Source organism: Perognathus longimembris, unplaced genomic scaffold (genome assembly GCF_023159225.1).
Source record: "Perognathus longimembris pacificus isolate PPM17 unplaced genomic scaffold, ASM2315922v1 HiC_scaffold_4064, whole genome shotgun sequence".
Classification (NCBI taxonomy): Eukaryota; Metazoa; Chordata; class Mammalia; order Rodentia; family Heteromyidae; genus Perognathus; species Perognathus longimembris.
In genome coordinates this window covers 12,717-30,957 of record NW_025959340.1, presented here as the reverse complement: position 1 = coordinate 30,957, position 18,241 = coordinate 12,717, and the positions used below count along the sequence as shown (strand labels likewise).

The 18,241-nt window shown below is 62.2% G+C and overlaps 12 non-coding genes across 12 annotated transcripts; 6 read left to right on the top strand and 6 right to left on the bottom strand.

The window, feature by feature from the left end:
- Positions 1-2,368: 2,368 nt before the first annotated feature.
- On the bottom strand, positions 2,369-2,439 carry Trnag-gcc. The gene has a single exon. It is a non-coding gene; the product is annotated as a tRNA-Gly (tRNA).
- A 1,655-nt stretch (positions 2,440-4,094) lies between these two features.
- Trnag-gcc lies at positions 4,095-4,165 on the bottom strand. The gene has a single exon. It is a non-coding gene; the product is annotated as a tRNA-Gly (tRNA).
- A 1,477-nt stretch (positions 4,166-5,642) lies between these two features.
- Trnal-cag lies at positions 5,643-5,725 on the bottom strand. The gene has a single exon. It is a non-coding gene; the product is annotated as a tRNA-Leu (tRNA).
- Positions 5,726-6,279: 554 nt separating this feature from the next.
- Positions 6,280-6,351, top strand: Trnad-guc. The gene has a single exon. It is a non-coding gene; the product is annotated as a tRNA-Asp (tRNA).
- Positions 6,352-6,953: 602 nt separating this feature from the next.
- Trnag-ucc lies at positions 6,954-7,025 on the top strand. Its single transcript has one exon. It is a non-coding gene; the product is annotated as a tRNA-Gly (tRNA).
- Positions 7,026-7,357: 332 nt separating this feature from the next.
- Positions 7,358-7,429, top strand: Trnae-cuc. Its single transcript has one exon. It is a non-coding gene; the product is annotated as a tRNA-Glu (tRNA).
- Positions 7,430-10,880: 3,451 nt separating this feature from the next.
- Positions 10,881-10,951, bottom strand: Trnag-gcc. Its single transcript has one exon. It is a non-coding gene; the product is annotated as a tRNA-Gly (tRNA).
- Positions 10,952-12,605: 1,654 nt separating this feature from the next.
- On the bottom strand, positions 12,606-12,676 carry Trnag-gcc. The gene has a single exon. It is a non-coding gene; the product is annotated as a tRNA-Gly (tRNA).
- Positions 12,677-14,153: 1,477 nt separating this feature from the next.
- Positions 14,154-14,236, bottom strand: Trnal-cag. Its single transcript has one exon. It is a non-coding gene; the product is annotated as a tRNA-Leu (tRNA).
- Positions 14,237-14,790: 554 nt separating this feature from the next.
- Positions 14,791-14,862, top strand: Trnad-guc. The gene has a single exon. It is a non-coding gene; the product is annotated as a tRNA-Asp (tRNA).
- Positions 14,863-15,464: 602 nt separating this feature from the next.
- Trnag-ucc lies at positions 15,465-15,536 on the top strand. Its single transcript has one exon. It is a non-coding gene; the product is annotated as a tRNA-Gly (tRNA).
- A 332-nt stretch (positions 15,537-15,868) lies between these two features.
- Trnae-cuc lies at positions 15,869-15,940 on the top strand. The gene has a single exon. It is a non-coding gene; the product is annotated as a tRNA-Glu (tRNA).
- Positions 15,941-18,241: the final 2,301 nt, after the last annotated feature.

Below are 18,241 nucleotides of genomic sequence, written 5' to 3'. Positions count from 1 at the left end.
CCCTCCATCTCCTCCGTCCATCGCTCCCTCCCTCTCATCCCTCTTCTCCTTAGGCCTCCCCTTCACTCCTGGGAGGGCTCCAGGACTCTTTCACAGAGCTGCTCTGGGCACACTTCCCATGGCTGCAGACAAATCCTACTTCTTTTTTTTTTCTTCAAATTTTTATTATCAAACTTATGTACAGAGAGGTTAAAGTTTCATACGTTAGGCATGGGATACATTTCTTGTACTGTTTGTTACCTTGTCCCTCATAGCCCCCTCCCTCCTCCCCCTTTCCCTTTCCCCCCATGGGGTGTTGAGCTCACTTGACACATCCTACTTCTATCACCAAGGCCGAGAGGGGCCTATGCCCTCCAGTTCGACCCCTGCCGTGTCTAGTAGGGTAGCTGGCACCAGTCACCAAACTGGTGCCTCCTCCGGCCAGGCATGGAATCCTGAACTGGGGTTTGAATCCACCGTGGCAGTGGGTTTGATGGTCACCGAAGCTGAGCCAGTGTGGATGGAGATCTCTCCCTCCATGCAGGACAACTTCCCCCAAAGAGAGAGGCAGAAGTGTGAAGAGGCAGCAGCAGGCGCTAGGTGACTGCCAAGTAGACAAGGGGCGGCTAGCTGGAGGCAAAGGCAGGGAGCTCAGCTTGTGTGTCAGTGGGAGGAATAAGCACCTGCCCAGCTGATGCCTACAGGTGTGGTGAGTGGAGCGTGGGCTGCAGGACACTGGATGGTAATCGCCCAACCCTCGCTCCTGCCTTCAAATTGCCAGATGGGAACAGAGGAGGTTGTGTTGTGTTGGATGGACCTGGACTGGTTTCCCACCTGCTTCCCTCTTTCATCCCCACCCCCTTTGACTCCCTCATTCCCTATATACCAGCCCCTGCCCACTCACTCATTCAGTCACCCGCTCGTTCCCTGTTCCTTTACTGACCCAAACATCTACTCCACCTCACGTCCCGGATCCATCTTGTGCGGCCGCCTTCCAATCAAGTGCAGAGCCCAAGCGGCTTGCCACCCCAACTCCCTTTAGCGGGAAGCTGAGGCACAGCCAGGCTAGTGGGGAACCAACTGTGGTTGGGCGTGGACACCGTGCTTCTTGCCACCCGTGCCGAGGAGCCCCTGTGCGGTAGACGTGACTGCTCTGAGCCAGGGTGGTTCTCTTGGAGGGAGGTGTGTCATGAGGATGAGCTCTGGATGGGGGAAAGTCTCTGTTCTCCTGGGTGACGGGCCTCCCACAAAGGCCAGGGCAAAGGCGAGGCAGCTTAAAGGGCTGGATGGACAGGAAGGGTCTGAGGTGTGGGAGGTGGGAGAATGCATGTGGGAAGTTGGGCGAGAGGACTGGGGGTGGCTTCACATACAGCTGGGGATCTGCACAAGCTCAGAGCATTTGAGCATGGGACCCATGGCCCCGAGTGCCTGTGCTGGGTGGCTTGAGTGTGGCGAGTAAGCTGGCAGGGCTCGAAGGAGGTGGGAGGAGGCCTGGGCGAGGAGACCGAGCCGTCGTGAGTGGGCAGCAAAGCAAGGGAGAGTAAGCCAGTGGCGGGGGGGTTGGGGTTGGAGGTGGGGGAGTGGTGTGTAGGGCTGGCCCTATGGTGGCCACTGGGTGTGCCAAGGGCTGAGAGGGCCTGTCAGGGAGAAAGGAGAGGAGTAGCAACCGGGAGGAACTGGCTGTGGTTCCAGCAAGATCAAGCCCCTCTGAGCACAGAGGTCCAATGAGAGAGTGACATGCGAGGTGAGGGAGGGGGAGGAGGGAGGGAGGGAGGTGACACACATCCACACTAGTGAGTGTGTGCAGCCTTAGACTAGCGTTGTCAAGGCTGGTGGACTGGAGAGTGGAATGTCCTCTCTATTGGAGACCCAACCTGCAAGGGGTGAGTATAGAGGTCTGAGAAGGTGATGCCAGAGGAGGTCCGTGGTGAGCCTTGAGCCAAGTTGTGGGTTGTGGGAGATGAGGGTTTGGGGTGGAGCGAGGGTGGAGACAGTCGGTGTCAGCTGAGCTGTGGTGCTGTGGGTGGCATAGGGGAAGAGCCGCCGTGTGCACGGGGCAGGAGAGTGATGGAAGTCCTGGGAGGCCCGTGGTAAGCACAGTGGAGTTGTGGGGCTTGTTAGAGATCTGGAGGAGGAAGGGTGTTTGTAATCAGCCATAGGAGATGGAAGGAGGTGGGTGGCTTGGGTGGCAAGCCAGCATGCGCGTGGAGTGTGGTGTGCTCCGCTGTGTGGAATGGTAACAGGTGAAGGAGTGGCGAGCAGGGATGAGGGAAGCAAGAGTCCTCTCTCTTTCGCTCTCTCTCTTTCTCCCCAAGGGTGCTTGTGCGAGTGTTTGTGGTTGTGTGTGTAGGTAGGTAGGGTGAGGACCAAAATGTGAATGGCAATGTGCTGCATGGGCCGGGAATCGAACCCGGGCCTCCCGCGTGGCAGGCGAGAATTCTACCACTGAACCACCCATGCACAGACAACCGTCAGGTCCTGACGATGGATGGCACAGATGTGCTCCCAGGCCGACCAAGGACAGCGGTTGGTTCCCTGCCATTTGCCAGCAGCTCAGGGCTTCAAGTGTGGGCAGGATCCCAGGTGGCTCCAGATCCACCATGGCACAGGGAGCCAGGCGATGGGCAAGTAGGAGGAAAGGCTGGCTCCCACATGGTGGTTTTGTGGCGAGCCTTGGGGCGCCTGGTGCTGCAAGGAGGGAGTGGGGTGAGTGAGAAGTGGACCCGCCTCCACCCTGACTGTCCCTCTTGTGCCGCCGATTGGGTCCAGCATCGCCCTCTAGTCGGTCGGCCGTGCCCTGCCGTGCCCTGCCGTGCCCTGCGGAGAGCCATAGGTTCCCTCGGCCATCGCATGGTCCAAAGTGCAGATGCGCTCCCTTGACGAAGCCCACTTGGCAGGAGCTGTCCGACGGGCAGGTCAGGGGCATCCCTTCTGGCGATGAGGGCCTGCCCTGATAGGCTCCCATGGCCCAGGCCAGGCGCTTTCGCCCTGCCTTGCCCCCAACCTCACTCTTCATCCCGTGGCGGGGGTCTGGCTATCACTGGGGAGCTAGCGCCTGCTCCTGCCTTGTTGTGAGATGTGTTGGCTGGTCTGCGAAGAGAAAGACCCCCTGCTGTCCTAATTCCAAGCTAATCAGTGTCCAGGGGAAGAGGAGCACAGCTTTCTAGCAAGACACAGTTAGCATCATCCTCGTCAGGGCGCTGAGAAAACGGGAGAAAGAGAGAGAGAGAGAGGGAGAGGGAGAGAGAGAGAGAGAGAAGAGAGAGAGAGAGAGAGAGAGAGACAGAGACAGAGACAGAGACAGAGACAGAGAGAGACAGCAGAGAGAACAGAGAGGGTATGGGAGGATTGGGACAATGAAGAACACGGAGACCCCTGCCCCCACGCCTCACACCCTGCATGGTGTGTGCAGTGGTTGAGTAGTGGTAGGCAAGGCTAGTGCACAAGACAGTGTTGGCATCACTTCTCCATTGAGACTGAACCTGCAAGGAGTGAGCATGTGTCATTCCGTATCGGGAGGGGCAATTAAGCATGGGTATAGGTAATTCAGGGATGCCAAAGGAGCGGACCCAAAGCCAGTGTTGAGCCTTGAGCCAAGTTGTGGGAGATGAGGAGTTGTGGGTGAGGTGAGGGTGGAGATGGGTGATGTCGGCTGTGGTGCTGTGGGGATTGGATGACGTGCTGTGGCTGTGGGCGGCATAGGGGAGGCAGCAGGGTGCACGTGGGTGATTCTATTGGAAGTCCTGGGAGTCCATGGATGACGGCGGGGCATTGTAGGAGAAGAGGGAGCCGGTGTGGTGGCCATTGGGAAAGTGTATTTTGTGAGCTAGATAGATGTTTGGAGAGAGGCTGGTAATGTCCAGGGGTTGGAGATGTCAGAGGCTGGGTAGATTGGATGCCAGGCCAGGAAGCAGGTGCAGTGTGTTGGGCTGTTTGTGTGAAAAGGGCCGGAGTGAAGGAGTGGTGGGCAAGGAGGGAAAAGGCATTGCCGTATGTGTGTGTGCGCGTATAGGTGTGCGTGCATGTGTGTGAGTGTGAGCATGCGTGCCCACTCAGCAAACGAGGAAGGTAGGGAGCAGAGACCTACAGGAGCAAAATGCAGCGTAGCAGTGGAGTGCATGGGCCGGGAATCGAACCCAGGCCTCCCGCGTGGCAGGCGAGAATTCTACCACTGAACCACCCATGCATAAGTGCCGCCCGGGTCCCGCTCTCGTCTCAGATGTCCTCGCGGGTCGGCCAGCGACAGGGGTGGCCTCCCTGCTCTCCATGAGCACCCGCTGGCTTCAAGTGTGTGTGTCGGGATCCCGGAGGCACCGGAAGCCAGCCCCTGGGCAGGTAGAAAGTCAGGCTGGCTGCCACGAGGGGGAGGTTGGGCCGCCTGAGGAGTGGACTCGCTGCGATGGGGCCCGGCGTTGCCATCGGGGTCGGGACGGGTCCTGCCCTGCCTCCCTGCCGCACGCCACGGGTGACTGAGCGTGGCCACGGGAATCATAGCCAGCGGTCCTCTCCAAAGCGCCGATGCCCTCTCTGGACGAAGCTTGAGCGGCCCTGCCTGGCCCGTCTGGTCGAGGGCCCGCGGTGGTCAGGAGCGTGGCTCTAGGGGCCGAGGGGCCACCCCGACGCGTTGCCCGGCTCAGGCCAGGCGCTTGGTGCTTGGCGCTTGGCGCTTGGCGGTGGGGGCGGGGTGGAGTCCACGGGATCGACGGGATCGACGCCGGGCCGGGGTCTGCCCTCCGCGGGCAGCCCTTGTTCCGCCCTGCCCTCCTCTGCTCCACTCGGCTCCGCTCTGCTCTACCGCGTCCCTTGCAGGGGTCTGGCCATCACCGGCGAGCCGTCGCTGGGTGCGCCACGTCGTGAGAGGTGTGGGCCCTGTGTGGGCAGAGAAAGCAATCCCCCGCCCCGTGCCCACCCAGGCCGAGCAGGGCCGAGAGGGGGAGGACGTGGAGACCGTGCCGCCATCCTCGGCTGGACGCTGGCCCGGGACACGTGAGCGCGACCGCAAGACGCCCGCGGTGGGCCTCCAGAGTCCGTGGGTGCGGAAACGCGAGGCTCTGGGGCGCGCGGATGCCCTGACCCGCTCGGTTGGTCGTCGGGCGTCTGTGTGGGGTGGGTGGAGCGCTTTCGCAGTCACACAGGTGTGTGCGGGGCGCGGGGCTCCGGGCAGGCGGGAGTTCCTGGGTGTCTGTGTGTGGCTGCGTGGGCTTGTTGGTCAGGGGTGTGCGTTGGAGGGAAAGCCCGGGCTTGAGAGTATGGGTGTTGGGGGTGGGGGGCATAGGACGATGAGGGTAAGGGGTGATGGAAGGTCGAGGGGCAGCAAAGAACGGAGAGGGATGGGGTGAAGTGTCCACCTGAGCTGGTGGGTAGTGGGTGGGTCGGGCGTGTGTGCGTGTGTGCGTGTGTGGGATTGGACTTCGGCAGTGGGCTGCAGGCCCCGTGGGGATGGGGGCGAGGGCGAGCCCCAAGATGGAAGGGTCGGGTGGCAGCATGTGGGTTGCAGGGTGTGGGAAGCGGGCAAGACAGAGAGCGCAAGGCAAGGCAAGGCAAGGCAAGGCAAAGCAGGTAGCTAGAAGGCTAGGTGGGTAGCAATGAGTCCCGGGAGTGTTGGTTTGGGTGGGCGGGCCGCGGGCAGGTTTCCTGGAATGTTTGTGTCCAAAAGAGGAGGTTGTCAGGAGTGGGATTCGAACCCACGCCTCCAGGGGAGACTGCGACCTGAACGCAGCGCCTTAGACCGCTCGGCCATCCTGACGGCGCGGCGCGCCTGGCAGCTTGGCGGCTCGCCTGGCTGGGCTCGGGCCGTGCGCCCTGGCCCGGTGCCGCGCTCCCTCGGGGTGCGCTGGGCGCGGCGTGCGGCCGGCCCGACGGGCGGATGGCAAGCAGGGTCAGCGTCGAGTCTCGGGGACTCCGGCCCGCGCGGTCCACCCCCCGAACGGCCCCGCGATCGAGCGGCGTCGCCGCGGCCATGGTTGCGCCTGGTGTGCGAGCTGGAGGCGAGCTCAAGCACCTGCTCCTGCCCGCGTCGGTGCCAGCCGTCCGTCGCGCGGGGAAGCGAGGCGACAGCGACGGCGGGCAGCTGGGCCCGTGCGGTTCCCCGGCAGGCGGGTGGGGCCGGGCTTGTGGGGAGAGTGCGGCGAGTGCTGCGGCTCCGGGTCAGAGGACGGACAGGGCAGGTGCGGGCTCCAGGCCCAGGCTGGCGTGGGGGTCGGAGGAGGGGACCAGGAAAGGCGGGCAGCGGGGCAGCGGGGCAGCGGGGCCGGGCGTGTCGGGGAGAGGGTGGTGTGTCCCAGACGGCCGGCCGCGTCGTCCTCGTTAGTATAGTGGTGAGTATCCCCGCCTGTCACGCGGGAGACCGGGGTTCGATTCCCCGACGGGGAGACTGCTTTCCTTTTGGGCCCACCGCGGCCGTCGGCTCCTGGCGGACCGCGCGCATGCACGCACGCACGCACGCACGCACGCACGTGTGCCCGCCTCGGCCCCAAACCCTCTTGAGCGCCCGAGCCCTCGCCTTCCACGTCTCCCTCCTCCTGGCCGTCGGCCTGGGCGTGGGCAGCCGTGTCTCCCGCGCAGTCTCGGGACAGGACTCACCGACGAGTGGGGGAGCCGTCCCCAGGAGTGGGTGTCTGGCCTGGATCGGGACGAAGCCACACGCTGTGGCTGCCGCCGTGGCGTGGCTGCGCCCTCTCCCAGGCCTGGAGGCGTGGAGCCCCGGGCTCGGGAGCGGGCAGGCGAGGGAAGCTCGGAGGGCGCCCCGGGGGACCCGGGAGGGAGGCGAGGCTGGGCCCAGCCCGTCCCATTCTGCGTGTGCAGCCGTCAGCAGCTTCGGGCAGCGCGCAGGACGGGCCGGGAGCGGCTCTGGCTGGCGGGGCAGCGCCGCGTCCCCGCCCACAGCGCAGCGAGGCCCGGGCACGTCGCGGGAGCTGTGGCGCGCGCCCCCGCGCCAGTCCCTGGCGGCCAGTGTGCGCTGACCGAGCCGTGAGGCGTTGGTGGTATAGTGGTGAGCATAGCTGCCTTCCAAGCAGTTGACCCGGGTTCGATTCCCGGCCAACGCAACGGCTTTGTGCCCATCTTTTAGCCAGCTCCAGCTGTTGCTCGGCCTTTGGGGGGAGGAGGGGGGTGAAGGCGAATGTTGGAGACCCACGCGGGCGCCCAGGATTCCGAGGTTGCGAGCCGGAGGAGAGCTGTGGCGCGCCTCAGGCGCAAGGGGAGCTCAGCCAGGCCGGCGTTCTTTCTGCCTTCCTTCCCCTTCTTTCTTCCTAATTCTTTGGCCAGCCATGCCCCAAACCCAAGGTGCCGGTTGGTGCCCCGAGTGTTGGGCTGCAGTGAGCGCCCAGCAGCGCTGCTGGGCTGCAGGAGGCGCGTGCCTGTAGCGGGCCCGACATGCTCCCTGGTGGTCTAGTGGTTAGGATTCGGCGCTCTCACCGCCGCGGCCCGGGTTCGATTCCCGGTCAGGGAAGCTTCTCTTTCTTCCTTTCCCACTGCACTTCTCCCCTTGGCTGCCCTTTAGCTTTGCTGCAACCTTCCCCCACCCTCTTTTGGAACACTTCTTGCCTTGCTAGCTCATTTCTCAAGGACCCCAACCCACACTCCCTGTCTACCATCACTCACCCTTCTTCCTGCACCACTGCTTGACTGCTTTGTCCCCCTGTCAGGCGCTCCACCCCGCCACCTTCGCTGCAATGTCTACCAGGACTGTCTCCCCGGATATCTTCCTTCCTGCATCACCCTCCTGCCCTCACTCAGCCTGTCACTGAGGCAACCACTCCTTCCCTCCTTCCCTTCCTGCTTCCCTCATTCATTCCCCCCCCCCACCCCCTGCCCCTTAACTCCCTCATGCCCTATAAAGTCCCCCATCTGCCCACTCATTTCTTCCATCACCTGCTCTCTCCGTGTTCCTTTACTCACCCAAATATCTACTCCCTTGTTCTCCACTTTGCACACACACTTACCCAGCCAGCGACACACTCACCCCCTCACTCAGCGAGTCACTCTGCACACACATTCCTTCACCAAGCCACCCAGTCACAACCCCCTTCACCCTCCTCTTCACCCAAACACTCTCTAGGTCAGCTTCATCTACCCAGCCCCTCGCCCACTCAAAATCTGCTTCACTCCCACAGCCACCCACCGACCCTTCCACGACATCTCTCTGTCACTACCCACGCATCTTGTTTACTCACTACCAGCCTTCCTACTCTCTCACTGTCTCTCTGGGCCTTTCTCACTCTCTCTCTCTCTCTCTCTCTCTCTCTCTCTCTCTGTCTGTCTCTCTCACACACACACACACATATACACACACACCTACTCCCACAAAGTTTCACCCAGCACTTGCACAGGGGCTCACATGCCCCATCCCAATCAATCACCTGTTCACTGACTCACCAACCCATCTCCCACATCCAAACTCAACCCGTTGTGTACTCACCAGCTCCCTCCCTCAGAAATTCGTGGGTCCTCCCTTTCCTCCTTCCCACCCTCCCTCCCTCCCTCCCTCTCTCCCTCCCTTTCTCCCTTCCTCCCTCTCCTCCCTCCTTCCCTCCATCTCCTCCGTCCATCGCTCCCTCCCTCTCATCCCTCTTCTCCTTAGGCCTCCCCTTCACTCCTGGGAGGGCTCCAGGACTCTTTCACAGAGCTGCTCTGGGCACACTTCCCATGGCTGCAGACAAATCCTACTTCTTTTTTTTTTCTTCAAATTTTTATTATCAAACTTATGTACAGAGAGGTTAAAGTTTCATACGTTAGGCATGGGATACATTTCTTGTACTGTTTGTTACCTTGTCCCTCATAGCCCCCTCCCTCCTCCCCCTTTCCCTTTCCCCCCATGGGGTGTTGAGCTCACTTGACACATCCTACTTCTATCACCAAGGCCGAGAGGGGCCTATGCCCTCCAGTTCGACCCCTGCCGTGTCTAGTAGGGTAGCTGGCACCAGTCACCAAACTGGTGCCTCCTCCGGCCAGGCATGGAATCCTGAACTGGGGTTTGAATCCACCGTGGCAGTGGGTTTGATGGTCACCGAAGCTGAGCCAGTGTGGATGGAGATCTCTCCCTCCATGCAGGACAACTTCCCCCAAAGAGAGAGGCAGAAGTGTGAAGAGGCAGCAGCAGGCGCTAGGTGACTGCCAAGTAGACAAGGGGCGGCTAGCTGGAGGCAAAGGCAGGGAGCTCAGCTTGTGTGTCAGTGGGAGGAATAAGCACCTGCCCAGCTGATGCCTACAGGTGTGGTGAGTGGAGCGTGGGCTGCAGGACACTGGATGGTAATCGCCCAACCCTCGCTCCTGCCTTCAAATTGCCAGATGGGAACAGAGGAGGTTGTGTTGTGTTGGATGGACCTGGACTGGTTTCCCACCTGCTTCCCTCTTTCATCCCCACCCCCTTTGACTCCCTCATTCCCTATATACCAGCCCCTGCCCACTCACTCATTCAGTCACCCGCTCGTTCCCTGTTCCTTTACTGACCCAAACATCTACTCCACCTCACGTCCCGGATCCATCTTGTGCGGCCGCCTTCCAATCAAGTGCAGAGCCCAAGCGGCTTGCCACCCCAACTCCCTTTAGCGGGAAGCTGAGGCACAGCCAGGCTAGTGGGGAACCAACTGTGGTTGGGCGTGGACACCGTGCTTCTTGCCACCCGTGCCGAGGAGCCCCTGTGCGGTAGACGTGACTGCTCTGAGCCAGGGTGGTTCTCTTGGAGGGAGGTGTGTCATGAGGATGAGCTCTGGATGGGGGAAAGTCTCTGTTCTCCTGGGTGACGGGCCTCCCACAAAGGCCAGGGCAAAGGCGAGGCAGCTTAAAGGGCTGGATGGACAGGAAGGGTCTGAGGTGTGGGAGGTGGGAGAATGCATGTGGGAAGTTGGGCGAGAGGACTGGGGGTGGCTTCACATACAGCTGGGGATCTGCACAAGCTCAGAGCATTTGAGCATGGGACCCATGGCCCCGAGTGCCTGTGCTGGGTGGCTTGAGTGTGGCGAGTAAGCTGGCAGGGCTCGAAGGAGGTGGGAGGAGGCCTGGGCGAGGAGACCGAGCCGTCGTGAGTGGGCAGCAAAGCAAGGGAGAGTAAGCCAGTGGCGGGGGGGGGGGGTTGGGGTTGGAGGTGGGGGAGTGGTGTGTAGGGCTGGCCCTATGGTGGCCACTGGGTGTGCCAAGGGCTGAGAGGGCCTGTCAGGGAGAAAGGAGAGGAGTAGCAACCGGGAGGAACTGGCTGTGGTTCCAGCAAGATCAAGCCCCTCTGAGCACAGAGGTCCAATGAGAGAGTGACATGCGAGGTGAGGGAGGGGGAGGAGGGAGGGAGGGAGGTGACACACATCCACACTAGTGAGTGTGTGCAGCCTTAGACTAGCGTTGTCAAGGCTGGTGGACTGGAGAGTGGAATGTCCTCTCTATTGGAGACCCAACCTGCAAGGGGTGAGTATAGAGGTCTGAGAAGGTGATGCCAGAGGAGGTCCGTGGTGAGCCTTGAGCCAAGTTGTGGGTTGTGGGAGATGAGGGTTTGGGGTGGAGCGAGGGTGGAGACAGTCGGTGTCAGCTGAGCTGTGGTGCTGTGGGTGGCATAGGGGAAGAGCCGCCGTGTGCACGGGGCAGGAGAGTGATGGAAGTCCTGGGAGGCCCGTGGTAAGCACAGTGGAGTTGTGGGGCTTGTTAGAGATCTGGAGGAGGAAGGGTGTTTGTAATCAGCCATAGGAGATGGAAGGAGGTGGGTGGCTTGGGTGGCAAGCCAGCATGCGCGTGGAGTGTGGTGTGCTCCGCTGTGTGGAATGGTAACAGGTGAAGGAGTGGCGAGCAGGGATGAGGGAAGCAAGAGTCCTCTCTCTTTCGCTCTCTCTCTTTCTCCCCAAGGGTGCTTGTGCGAGTGTTTGTGGTTGTGTGTGTAGGTAGGTAGGGTGAGGACCAAAATGTGAATGGCAATGTGCTGCATGGGCCGGGAATCGAACCCGGGCCTCCCGCGTGGCAGGCGAGAATTCTACCACTGAACCACCCATGCACAGACAACCGTCAGGTCCTGACGATGGATGGCACAGATGTGCTCCCAGGCCGACCAAGGACAGCGGTTGGTTCCCTGCCATTTGCCAGCAGCTCAGGGCTTCAAGTGTGGGCAGGATCCCAGGTGGCTCCAGATCCACCATGGCACAGGGAGCCAGGCGATGGGCAAGTAGGAGGAAAGGCTGGCTCCCACATGGTGGTTTTGTGGCGAGCCTTGGGGCGCCTGGTGCTGCAAGGAGGGAGTGGGGTGAGTGAGAAGTGGACCCGCCTCCACCCTGACTGTCCCTCTTGTGCCGCCGATTGGGTCCAGCATCGCCCTCTAGTCGGTCGGCCGTGCCCTGCCGTGCCCTGCCGTGCCCTGCGGAGAGCCATAGGTTCCCTCGGCCATCGCATGGTCCAAAGTGCAGATGCGCTCCCTTGACGAAGCCCACTTGGCAGGAGCTGTCCGACGGGCAGGTCAGGGGCATCCCTTCTGGCGATGAGGGCCTGCCCTGATAGGCTCCCATGGCCCAGGCCAGGCGCTTTCGCCCTGCCTTGCCCCCAACCTCACTCTTCATCCCGTGGCGGGGGTCTGGCTATCACTGGGGAGCTAGCGCCTGCTCCTGCCTTGTTGTGAGATGTGTTGGCTGGTCTGCGAAGAGAAAGACCCCCTGCTGTCCTAATTCCAAGCTAATCAGTGTCCAGGGGAAGAGGAGCACAGCTTTCTAGCAAGACACAGTTAGCATCATCCTCGTCAGGGCGCTGAGAAAACGGGAGAAAGAGAGAGAGAGAGAGGGAGAGGGAGAGAGAGAGAGAGAGAAGAGAGAGAGAGAGGAGAGAGAGACAGAGACAGAGACAGAGACAGAGACAGAGAGAGACAGCAGAGAGAACAGAGAGGGTATGGGAGGATTGGGACAATGAAGAACACGGAGACCCCTGCCCCCACGCCTCACACCCTGCATGGTGTGTGCAGTGGTTGAGTAGTGGTAGGCAAGGCTAGTGCACAAGACAGTGTTGGCATCACTTCTCCATTGAGACTGAACCTGCAAGGAGTGAGCATGTGTCATTCCGTATCGGGAGGGGCAATTAAGCATGGGTATAGGTAATTCAGGGATGCCAAAGGAGCGGACCCAAAGCCAGTGTTGAGCCTTGAGCCAAGTTGTGGGAGATGAGGAGTTGTGGGTGAGGTGAGGGTGGAGATGGGTGATGTCGGCTGTGGTGCTGTGGGGATTGGATGACGTGCTGTGGCTGTGGGCGGCATAGGGGAGGCAGCAGGGTGCACGTGGGTGATTCTATTGGAAGTCCTGGGAGTCCATGGATGACGGCGGGGCATTGTAGGAGAAGAGGGAGCCGGTGTGGTGGCCATTGGGAAAGTGTATTTTGTGAGCTAGATAGATGTTTGGAGAGAGGCTGGTAATGTCCAGGGGTTGGAGATGTCAGAGGCTGGGTAGATTGGATGCCAGGCCAGGAAGCAGGTGCAGTGTGTTGGGCTGTTTGTGTGAAAAGGGCCGGAGTGAAGGAGTGGTGGGCAAGGAGGGAAAAGGCATTGCCGTATGTGTGTGTGCGCGTATAGGTGTGCGTGCATGTGTGTGAGTGTGAGCATGCGTGCCCACTCAGCAAACGAGGAAGGTAGGGAGCAGAGACCTACAGGAGCAAAATGCAGCGTAGCAGTGGAGTGCATGGGCCGGGAATCGAACCCAGGCCTCCCGCGTGGCAGGCGAGAATTCTACCACTGAACCACCCATGCATAAGTGCCGCCCGGGTCCCGCTCTCGTCTCAGATGTCCTCGCGGGTCGGCCAGCGACAGGGGTGGCCTCCCTGCTCTCCATGAGCACCCGCTGGCTTCAAGTGTGTGTGTCGGGATCCCGGAGGCACCGGAAGCCAGCCCCTGGGCAGGTAGAAAGTCAGGCTGGCTGCCACGAGGGGGAGGTTGGGCCGCCTGAGGAGTGGACTCGCTGCGATGGGGCCCGGCGTTGCCATCGGGGTCGGGACGGGTCCTGCCCTGCCTCCCTGCCGCACGCCACGGGTGACTGAGCGTGGCCACGGGAATCATAGCCAGCGGTCCTCTCCAAAGCGCCGATGCCCTCTCTGGACGAAGCTTGAGCGGCCCTGCCTGGCCCGTCTGGTCGAGGGCCCGCGGTGGTCAGGAGCGTGGCTCTAGGGGCCGAGGGGCCACCCCGACGCGTTGCCCGGCTCAGGCCAGGCGCTTGGTGCTTGGCGCTTGGCGCTTGGCGGTGGGGGCGGGGTGGAGTCCACGGGATCGACGGGATCGACGCCGGGCCGGGGTCTGCCCTCCGCGGGCAGCCCTTGTTCCGCCCTGCCCTCCTCTGCTCCACTCGGCTCCGCTCTGCTCTACCGCGTCCCTTGCAGGGGTCTGGCCATCACCGGCGAGCCGTCGCTGGGTGCGCCACGTCGTGAGAGGTGTGGGCCCTGTGTGGGCAGAGAAAGCAATCCCCCGCCCCGTGCCCACCCAGGCCGAGCAGGGCCGAGAGGGGGAGGACGTGGAGACCGTGCCGCCATCCTCGGCTGGACGCTGGCCCGGGACACGTGAGCGCGACCGCAAGACGCCCGCGGTGGGCCTCCAGAGTCCGTGGGTGCGGAAACGCGAGGCTCTGGGGCGCGCGGATGCCCTGACCCGCTCGGTTGGTCGTCGGGCGTCTGTGTGGGGTGGGTGGAGCGCTTTCGCAGTCACACAGGTGTGTGCGGGGCGCGGGGCTCCGGGCAGGCGGGAGTTCCTGGGTGTCTGTGTGTGGCTGCGTGGGCTTGTTGGTCAGGGGTGTGCGTTGGAGGGAAAGCCCGGGCTTGAGAGTATGGGTGTTGGGGGTGGGGGGCATAGGACGATGAGGGTAAGGGGTGATGGAAGGTCGAGGGGCAGCAAAGAACGGAGAGGGATGGGGTGAAGTGTCCACCTGAGCTGGTGGGTAGTGGGTGGGTCGGGCGTGTGTGCGTGTGTGCGTGTGTGGGATTGGACTTCGGCAGTGGGCTGCAGGCCCCGTGGGGATGGGGGCGAGGGCGAGCCCCAAGATGGAAGGGTCGGGTGGCAGCATGTGGGTTGCAGGGTGTGGGAAGCGGGCAAGACAGAGAGCGCAAGGCAAGGCAAGGCAAGGCAAGGCAAAGCAGGTAGCTAGAAGGCTAGGTGGGTAGCAATGAGTCCCGGGAGTGTTGGTTTGGGTGGGCGGGCCGCGGGCAGGTTTCCTGGAATGTTTGTGTCCAAAAGAGGAGGTTGTCAGGAGTGGGATTCGAACCCACGCCTCCAGGGGAGACTGCGACCTGAACGCAGCGCCTTAGACCGCTCGGCCATCCTGACGGCGCGGCGCGCCTGGCAGCTTGGCGGCTCGCCTGGCTGGGCTCGGGCCGTGCGCCCTGGCCCGGTGCCGCGCTCCCTCGGGGTGCGCTGGGCGCGGCGTGCGGCCGGCCCGACGGGCGGATGGCAAGCAGGGTCAGCGTCGAGTCTCGGGGACTCCGGCCCGCGCGGTCCACCCCCCGAACGGCCCCGCGATCGAGCGGCGTCGCCGCGGCCATGGTTGCGCCTGGTGTGCGAGCTGGAGGCGAGCTCAAGCACCTGCTCCTGCCCGCGTCGGTGCCAGCCGTCCGTCGCGCGGGGAAGCGAGGCGACAGCGACGGCGGGCAGCTGGGCCCGTGCGGTTCCCCGGCAGGCGGGTGGGGCCGGGCTTGTGGGGAGAGTGCGGCGAGTGCTGCGGCTCCGGGTCAGAGGACGGACAGGGCAGGTGCGGGCTCCAGGCCCAGGCTGGCGTGGGGGTCGGAGGAGGGGACCAGGAAAGGCGGGCAGCGGGGCAGCGGGGCAGCGGGGCCGGGCGTGTCGGGGAGAGGGTGGTGTGTCCCAGACGGCCGGCCGCGTCGTCCTCGTTAGTATAGTGGTGAGTATCCCCGCCTGTCACGCGGGAGACCGGGGTTCGATTCCCCGACGGGGAGACTGCTTTCCTTTTGGGCCCACCGCGGCCGTCGGCTCCTGGCGGACCGCGCGCATGCACGCACGCACGCACGCACGCACGCACGTGTGCCCGCCTCGGCCCCAAACCCTCTTGAGCGCCCGAGCCCTCGCCTTCCACGTCTCCCTCCTCCTGGCCGTCGGCCTGGGCGTGGGCAGCCGTGTCTCCCGCGCAGTCTCGGGACAGGACTCACCGACGAGTGGGGGAGCCGTCCCCAGGAGTGGGTGTCTGGCCTGGATCGGGACGAAGCCACACGCTGTGGCTGCCGCCGTGGCGTGGCTGCGCCCTCTCCCAGGCCTGGAGGCGTGGAGCCCCGGGCTCGGGAGCGGGCAGGCGAGGGAAGCTCGGAGGGCGCCCCGGGGGACCCGGGAGGGAGGCGAGGCTGGGCCCAGCCCGTCCCATTCTGCGTGTGCAGCCGTCAGCAGCTTCGGGCAGCGCGCAGGACGGGCCGGGAGCGGCTCTGGCTGGCGGGGCAGCGCCGCGTCCCCGCCCACAGCGCAGCGAGGCCCGGGCACGTCGCGGGAGCTGTGGCGCGCGCCCCCGCGCCAGTCCCTGGCGGCCAGTGTGCGCTGACCGAGCCGTGAGGCGTTGGTGGTATAGTGGTGAGCATAGCTGCCTTCCAAGCAGTTGACCCGGGTTCGATTCCCGGCCAACGCAACGGCTTTGTGCCCATCTTTTAGCCAGCTCCAGCTGTTGCTCGGCCTTTGGGGGGAGGAGGGGGGTGAAGGCGAATGTTGGAGACCCACGCGGGCGCCCAGGATTCCGAGGTTGCGAGCCGGAGGAGAGCTGTGGCGCGCCTCAGGCGCAAGGGGAGCTCAGCCAGGCCGGCGTTCTTTCTGCCTTCCTTCCCCTTCTTTCTTCCTAATTCTTTGGCCAGCCATGCCCCAAACCCAAGGTGCCGGTTGGTGCCCCGAGTGTTGGGCTGCAGTGAGCGCCCAGCAGCGCTGCTGGGCTGCAGGAGGCGCGTGCCTGTAGCGGGCCCGACATGCTCCCTGGTGGTCTAGTGGTTAGGATTCGGCGCTCTCACCGCCGCGGCCCGGGTTCGATTCCCGGTCAGGGAAGCTTCTCTTTCTTCCTTTCCCACTGCACTTCTCCCCTTGGCTGCCCTTTAGCTTTGCTGCAACCTTCCCCCACCCTCTTTTGGAACACTTCTTGCCTTGCTAGCTCATTTCTCAAGGACCCCAACCCACACTCCCTGTCTACCATCACTCACCCTTCTTCCTGCACCACTGCTTGACTGCTTTGTCCCCCTGTCAGGCGCTCCACCCCGCCACCTTCGCTGCAATGTCTACCAGGACTGTCTCCCCGGATATCTTCCTTCCTGCATCACCCTCCTGCCCTCACTCAGCCTGTCACTGAGGCAACCACTCCTTCCCTCCTTCCCTTCCTGCTTCCCTCATTCATTCCCCCCCCCCACCCCCTGCCCCTTAACTCCCTCATGCCCTATAAAGTCCCCCATCTGCCCACTCATTTCTTCCATCACCTGCTCTCTCCGTGTTCCTTTACTCACCCAAATATCTACTCCCTTGTTCTCCACTTTGCACACACACTTACCCAGCCAGCGACACACTCACCCCCTCACTCAGCGAGTCACTCTGCACACACATTCCTTCACCAAGCCACCCAGTCACAACCCCCTTCACCCTCCTCTTCACCCAAACACTCTCTAGGTCAGCTTCATCTACCCAGCCCCTCGCCCACTCAAAATCTGCTTCACTCCCACAGCCACCCACCGACCCTTCCACGACATCTCTCTGTCACTACCCACGCATCTTGTTTACTCACTACCAGCCTTCCTACTCTCTCACTGTCTCTCTGGGCCTTTCTCACTCTCTCTCTCTCTCTCTCTCTCTCTCTCTCTCTCTGTCTGTCTCTCTCACACACACACACACATATACACACACACCTACTCCCACAAAGTTTCACCCAGCACTTGCACAGGGGCTCACATGCCCCATCCCAATCAATCACCTGTTCACTGACTCACCAACCCATCTCCCACATCCAAACTCAACCCGTTGTGTACTCACCAGCTCCCTCCCTCAGAAATTCGTGGGTCCTCCCTTTCCTCCTTCCCACCCTCCCTCCCTCCCTCCCTCTCTCCCTCCCTTTCTCCCTTCCTCCCTCTCCTCCCTCCTTCCCTCCATCTCCTCCGTCCATCGCTCCCTCCCTCTCATCCCTCTTCTCCTTAGGCCTCCCCTTCACTCCTGGGAGGGCTCCAGGACTCTTTCACAGAGCTGCTCTGGGCACACTTCCCATGGCTGCAGACAAATCCTACTTCTTTTTTTTTTCTTCAAATTTTTATTATCAAACTTATGTACAGAGAGGTTAAAGTTTCATACGTTAGGCATGGGATACATTTCTTGTACTGTTTGTTACCTTGTCCCTCATAGCCCCCTCCCTCCTCCCCCTTTCCCTTTCCCCCCATGGGGTGTTGAGCTCACTTGACACATCCTACTTCTATCACCAAGGCCGAGAGGGGCCTATGCCCTCCAGTTCGACCCCTGCCGTGTCTAGTAGGGTAGCTGGCACCAGTCACCAAACTGGTGCCTCCTCCGGCCAGGCATGGAATCCTGAACTGGGGTTTGAATCCACCGTGGCAGTGGGTTTGATGGTCACCGAAGCTGAGCCAGTGTGGATGGAGATCTCTCCCTCCATGCAGGACAACTTCCCCCAAAGAGAGAGGCAGAAGTGTGAAGAGGCAGCAGCAGGCGCTAGGTGACTGCCAAGTAGACAAGGGGCGGCTAGCTGGAGGCAAAGGCAGGGAGCTCAGCTTGTGTGTCAGTGGGAGGAATAAGCACCTGCCCAGCTGATGCCTACAGGTGTGGTGAGTGGAGCGTGGGCTGCAGGACACTGGATGGTAATCGCCCAACCCTCGCTCCTGCCTTCAAATTGCCAGATGGGAACAGAGGAGGTTGTGTTGTGTTGGATGGACCTGGACTGGTTTCCCACCTGCTTCCCTCTTTCATCCCCACCCCCTTTGACTCCCTCATTCCCTATATACCAGCCCCTGCCCACTCACTCATTCAGTCACCCGCTCGTTCCCTGTTCCTTTACTGACCCAAACATCTACTCCACCTCACGTCCCGGATCCATCTTGTGCGGCCGCCTTCCAATCAAGTGCAGAGCCCAAGCGGCTTGCCACCCCAACTCCCTTTAGCGGGAAGCTGAGGCACAGCCAGGCTAGTGGGGAACCAACTGTGGTTGGGCGTGGACACCGTGCTTCTTGCCACCCGTGCCGAGGAGCCCCTGTGCGGTAGACGTGACTGCTCTGAGCCAGGGTGGTTCTCTTGGAGGGAGGTGTGTCATGAGGATGAGCTCTGGATGGGGGAAAGTCTCTGTTCTCCTGGGTGACGGGCCTC